At 36.2% G+C, this 6,610-nt stretch overlaps 1 pseudogene; it reads right to left on the minus strand.

Moving 5' to 3' along the window:
- Nucleotides 1-763: 763 nt before the first annotated feature.
- On the minus strand, nucleotides 764-6,156 carry LOC121248587 (annotated as a pseudogene).
- Nucleotides 6,157-6,610: the final 454 nt, after the last annotated feature.

A 6,610-nucleotide genomic window follows, 5' to 3' on the forward strand; every position in this document is an offset into this window, starting at 1 on the left:
GTAATGTTTTAAATTTGAAAAAATCTATACAACTTCCTACTATTCACAAAATCTCCATACATCACATTTTTTTTAATTTTTATTACTTTTTTATTTTATCAAATATTTAATATATGAATAATGAATAAAAGAATTGAATTAGTTTAAAAAGAATAAACTCAAAAAAAAATTTACAAAAAATATTAAAAAATTTAAAAAAATGTGGTAGATAGATGTTGTGTAGCATTAATTTTGTACCGTACCAATCAATACGATCAAAATTTACCGTATTGGAGTAATAACTGGTACAGGAAATATATTTGTTTCGTATCGAATAAATACCAACCGTACCGGTACATTTTGATCAATACCAATCAATTTTCAATGTATCAATAGAAATTATTTTATTTTTAGACTAATATAAAAATTCTAACATTTTTATAATTTTCATTCCAATTCTCATATTTGAAAATTATTTTCTTAACTGTTTTTAATTTCTTTTTCTGGATGACTGAAAATTAAAACCCTACTTACCTTTCCATGATAAAGATGAGTAATTATTTTTTAAAATAGTTGAATTAAGAACTTATAAGTATTATTAAATTTTATAAATATATGTTTTAACTTTTTAAAACTTGCATTGATATAATTTTAAAATATAATTTATACATATATAATTAATTTATTATATATAGATTATCTTAAAACAGTATCCGAAATGATACCCATACCGAAATATTTTATTTTAGTTCATAACCGAAACGTCCAACGGTATTCAAAGTGATTGAGGAAAATTTAAAATCGACTTGATGAATTGGCATTTAGTTGTCAATCTATTATTGCTACATTTAAAATATCGAAACCAAAGAATGGAAAAGAAAAAGACCGTCTTTGCCACTAACTGCATCAAAAATCATGATCCCTCCATGCAGAGCAGGTGGGAGTCGGACAAGGGGAAATAGATTATGCTTTGTGTCATAAATTTCATGTCATAGCATCTGCACCAAGATGCTGAAAGTTTCAATAACCGAAGCCGCCCATGCCACCTCCCATACCGCCACCTCCCGCAGCTGGGACTTCCTTCTCATCCTTGGGAAGCTCAGTGACAACTGCCTCCGTTGTTGTCAATAACGATGATACACTATTCACATGTAATTGAAGAATCTTGGTAAGTTATTGAAGAGAATCAAACAAAAATTACCTAATGAGAATCTACCAATCGTTCATTACCTAGCAGCATCAACCAAGGCTGTTCTGATGACTTTCAGTGGATCAATAATTCCTGCCTCTATCATGTTCACGTATTTATCTGGTACAAGCCAAGAACGCATAAATGTTCATATACATCGCAGGGATTAATATTAGGGAAAAAATCATGCAAATCAGCACACACAAGAACTATGACTCAAACAACCTAATTGCTTTTGTTTGTTTGTTTGTTGGGAAAGAAGACAAACCTGCAGCTGCATCATATCCCTGGTCAGGATCATTTTGCTCCAACAGCTTACCAACGACAACTGCCCCTCAACTCCAGCATTAGAAGCAATTGTGTAGGCAGGCATCTACAGCCAAAGTGCAGGCTTAAATATTAAAATCACCATTCAAAGCAGTATCACAAGCTTCCATGCAAATCCTAGGGACTAAAATACAACTGTACGAGTCATTCTGAAAAGAAAACATGAGGAACGGTCCTCTGATCATATATCTCCTCTAGTATTCCTATGATTACCAAAAGCAAGAACCTAAACTCAGGTTTCAATATAAGATTCCTGTTTTATTGGTATCTGACTGCAGTGTGAATCCATAAATTATTCTAGCCATTGACAACTATGGCCCAACATCACTTAATTTCTTCCCAAAAAACACAGACGTCTGAGAAAAGCTTATTGCAACATCACTTATCACAATTTCTATGTAGAAAAACACTAAAGATGAAGTCTTGTAAAGCTTGCAGCACATGCCCCCGAGGTCTGAGAAAAGCTTTCAAGTTTTTGTGTCATAGCCTGACCCCAAAAAGAAGGTAATTATTACATAAAAGACAAAAGTTTGATACCTTGAGAGCATTCTTAATAATCTGCACGCCAATCTTTTGGTCAAAGTTTGCAGTTTCCAACTTGTCCAGCTCTTTTGAAGCATATAGAAGTGCAACACCACCACCTGCAAAAAAAAAAAAAAAAAGTCTTCAATTTACCTTCCTCTGGTCCCACTCCAAATGCATTCTGGGAAAACTAGCTTACCAGGTACAATCCCTTCCTCTACAGCAGCCTTGGTGGCATTTAGAGCATCAGTTACTCTATCCTTCTTCTCACTAACTTCTGCTTCGCTAGCTCCTCCAATCTACAAAAAACCAATCTTATTAGTACAATGTTTCAAGAGGCTGTGTCTCAATATACTGCAAAAGGCAATATCGAAAAGCTTGCAAAATGTCCCAGAAGTTAAAATACCATTTAGTACAACTGGAAGGAAAGAACAAAAACTGCTATATAATTTTGTGTAACTAGAACAAAAACCACAATATGCATCTCCAAACGGGAAGCTGACCTTTAAAACAGCAACACCACCAGAAAGCTTTGCAAGGCGTTCCTCTAACTTTTCCTTGTCATAATCAGAAGTGCTCAGTTGAATCGAAGATCTCAGCTGTCAAAAATCATAGGCCAAAAATCAAGTTATCTGAAAAAAACAAATGCAGCCCCCCTCCCTTTTTCTTTCCACCAAAAAAATATAAAAAAGGAAAAATATAGTATTACAAAAAGGAGTCCCATAACATATCAAAAAAGGGAGCTACATAAACCTGTTCACTTCTTTCTTCAATGCCTTTCTTGTCCCCAGCCCCATCAAGAATGATAGTATCATCCTTTGACACTGTAACCTACAATGGGAGCGCACATGAGCTGATCATATAGCAAGCACCATGCGAACATATATTTATATTTCAAAACAGAAAAAAAAAAATGTAAAACCATGCATGCAGAATTGTATATATACCTTTTTGCATGAACCAAACACTTCCGGTCCCACCTTTTCAAGGTTGAGACCAAGCTCTTCAGTTATTACCTATAATTCAATGCAAAGAAAAAAAAAGTATAAAAAAATGCTAGTATTTCATGCAATCACAAATTCGTATGAATTATAAATGGAAAACCAAATTGCCAATTGAACCTACCTCGCCTCCTGTGAGAATGGCAAGGTCCTGCAGACCAGACTTCCTGTTTTCTCCAAACCCAGGGGCTTTAATGGCACAAACCTTCAAAAATCCATGAGCCATCAATAAACTAACTTAATCTGCTACTTGACAACATTTAAATGTACAGTTCCAGGACAAAAAATTTTGTATATGAAAAAATAGAGGACACCTTGATTCCAGCACGAAGCTTGTTCAAAATAAGGGTAGCCAGTGCTTCACTTTCCACATCTTCAGCAACAATTAATAAAGGTCTTTGTGTCTGAAAAACCACATGTCAGTCAACCAAGCATAGACTCTGACTTTCATTATCTCCTCAATAAACCACTAACCTTCAAGGCCATCTCCAGTACTTTAACTATAGCATTTATATTTGAGATTTTCTTTTCATGGATCAATATGAGCGGATCTTCTAGCTCCTGCCAAAATAAAAAAGTAACCTCGTTACCACTTGGGATAAAGCAGCTTGCAAAAAACAATATCCAATACCCAAAGACGATTTACAAAGTCAGTGATCAATCTGAGGGGCCATCAAACAGAGATCAAGTATATAACATAATAAGAAATAGCTACTGATCAATGAATGGCTAATGCTTACACATTTCTGGTTCTTCTGATTGGTGATGAAATAAGGTGAAATATAACCTCTATCCAGCTTCATTCCCTCAACAACCTCCAGTTCATTAAAAAGGGTCTTCCCATCCTGCAAAAATAAAGTTGAAACAAAAATAGAAATCAATGGCAAGAACAAGGTGAATTGCAGAACATACATAAGAAAAAGTTAAAATGCCTAATGCTTGAATGCCGTACTTAAAAAATTGGAAGTGCTGATCCAATTTAAAGAAAAAAATGTTTCATAATTTTACGATTCAGTTTTTCTTTTTAAAGTTTGAATTGACTCACATAATGACAGAGTACAGTACTAACTTCATATGAAAAAGCAAAAGATACAAACTGCCCCATGCCAACTTCAAAACCACAAAGAAATGGCCTACTTGGAAACAGAGAACAACATACACAATTTAAGAGGGGAGAAAGGATATAATAAGTAACAGATACAGATGTCAAGCTTTTCAGCCACTTAAGATCCTCAACAATATAAGAATTTAAAGCAACATTTTTTTTTTATTGGCACCGGGTGTTCAGGAATAGTGTCCCAACTAATCCCGGGGGTGCACAAGCCCTCGGCAAGAAGTTTCCCGCAAGTGCACCTCGAGTAATTCAAAGGGAAAATCCGATGGCTCCTAGAGATTGTTTGCACCCAAGGGGATTTGAACCTTAGACTTAGGGGGAGCATATCCCCAAGCCCAAGGCCTTTACCACTTGAGCCAACCCCTAGGGGTTAAGAACTTAAAGCAATATAAGATGTTCAGATGAAGAATCCAATCAGAAACTTACAGAAATAGTAATAACACCCTCTTTGCCAACTCTCTCCATAGCACTGGCTATTAGCCGCCCTATCTCTTTTTCCCCATTAGCTGATATAGTCCCAACCTTTATACGAAAAAAATGTCACATCAGTAGACATATTTGTTTCATTATTAATTTGCCAACATTAACCGTTTTGCAATGCATATCAACTTACTTTACTAAGCCCCTCATTTTGAGACAAAATAGAACTCAGTGAAGCAAACCTGTGCTATTTCTTCAGATGTCTTAATCATCCGGGCTCTGCTTTTCAAGTCTGTCACAACAGCATCAACTGCCATTGAGATTCCACGTCTTAAGTCCATGGCATTCATTCCAGCAGCCACTGACTTGCATCCTTCAGTAAATATTGCACGAGTGAGTACTGTCGCACAAGTGGTGCCTGTAAGGATGCAGAAGAAGCTTCATATTAGTAACCATGTCAAACCTCCAAAAGTTTCCACCATTCTATTTAAGTGCATATGGACTAATTTCCTCTTCCAAACCATGCCATGTTTTTTCAAATAAAGAAAACATAACAGTACCAGATAAAATTACTCAAAATGATGCCCATTTATGGCCTCGTTAGCTGATAAAATAAATTTAAGTATTTAATGTATGAAAACCTCACCATCGCCCGCAACATCATTTGTAGCGTTTGCAACTTGTTTTACAAGACTAGCACCAATATTCATGACTCTGTCTTGGAATTCCACACTCTTTGCTACAGTAACACCATCTTTTGTTACTTTAGGGGCCCAAAACTTTGTTCCAGAACAACATTGCGACCCTATGAAACATCAAGCACCAAATAAGACAACCGTTCAAACACTATAATATCGTAACACATCACAGATTACACTTCCAGATAAAATATAACGATCATAACCAAAACAAAAAACAAAAACTTAGCAAAAATAAATTTAGCGGAACAAGAAAGATAAAGAACTCACTTTCGGCCCCATAGTCACTTTAACTGCATCAGCGAGCTCTTCTACACCCTAAGCATCAAAGCACGAGCTTCGACCCCGAATTTAATGTCTTTCGCAGCATAGTTTCGGCTCCAACTCAACCCACTACCAATCTACATCGCCCCCCCCCCCCCAAATAAATAAGCAAATCACATTCAGTTTCACTTCAAAAAATTCACATAAAAACACAATCAAGCGGTCCAAGAAAATTCTAAATGCGATCGATAAGAAGAAAATGACAAAAAACAAAAAAAGCTCACCCTATGGTTAATGTTATTAGCCAACCTACAAAACGAAAAACAAGTCAAATAGATATACTAAGATCGACCCAGACGAGAAAAGAACCATAGAATACGAAATTTGTCAGCCAATGGATTCTATAGACAGAGAGAGACAGAGAGGCTGAAAACCTGGCTTTGGAGGCAAGGCCACTGGCAAAGCGGTGCATTGTTATTGGTTCGCAAAGAGGAATGGTCCCGAGAGAGCGGGGAGGCTACTACTCAGGGAGCAGAGAAGAGTCTTGGAGTGTTTGCGTTGGGGTTTAGGGTTTTGAGTCTTGAGTCTTGACGCTGGGGGACTGGAGTGGGGGCTGGGGGCTGGCCAATGCAAACTCCGAGGATTACGTACAATGTGTTTCCTACCTTTAGGCAGCATAGCTGAGCCTACTTTCAGTTTGGGCTTGGGCTTTGTTTTTCTTATTGGGTTTTTAAAAGGTCCATAACGACTCAAGATGTTGATGAATAATTTCAACTCAAATCGGATAAATAAAATGAAATTTTGACAAGACACTCGTGTACTAAATTAGGATTTTTTTTTATAATTTTTTTCTTAACCATCTTTTAAAATTTAAAGAGAGAAACAATATGTCGGCGCTACCGCATTAAATACTATAGTATGATTTTAATGACAAAATGTTCTATTTCTCATACCAAATTAAAATTTCATTAAAATTCCCAATAATATATCCTGAATTTTTAGTGAGAGAGAGAGAGAGAGAGAGGGGGGGGTGGGAAGATAGACCAAGTCAGTTGGAGGCTTTTAGGTATGCTCTAGAAAAGATTGGATAGACCAG

This window comes from Juglans microcarpa x Juglans regia, chromosome 2D (genome assembly GCF_004785595.1).
Source record: "Juglans microcarpa x Juglans regia isolate MS1-56 chromosome 2D, Jm3101_v1.0, whole genome shotgun sequence".
Lineage (NCBI taxonomy): Eukaryota > Viridiplantae > Streptophyta > Magnoliopsida > Fagales > Juglandaceae > Juglans > Juglans microcarpa x Juglans regia.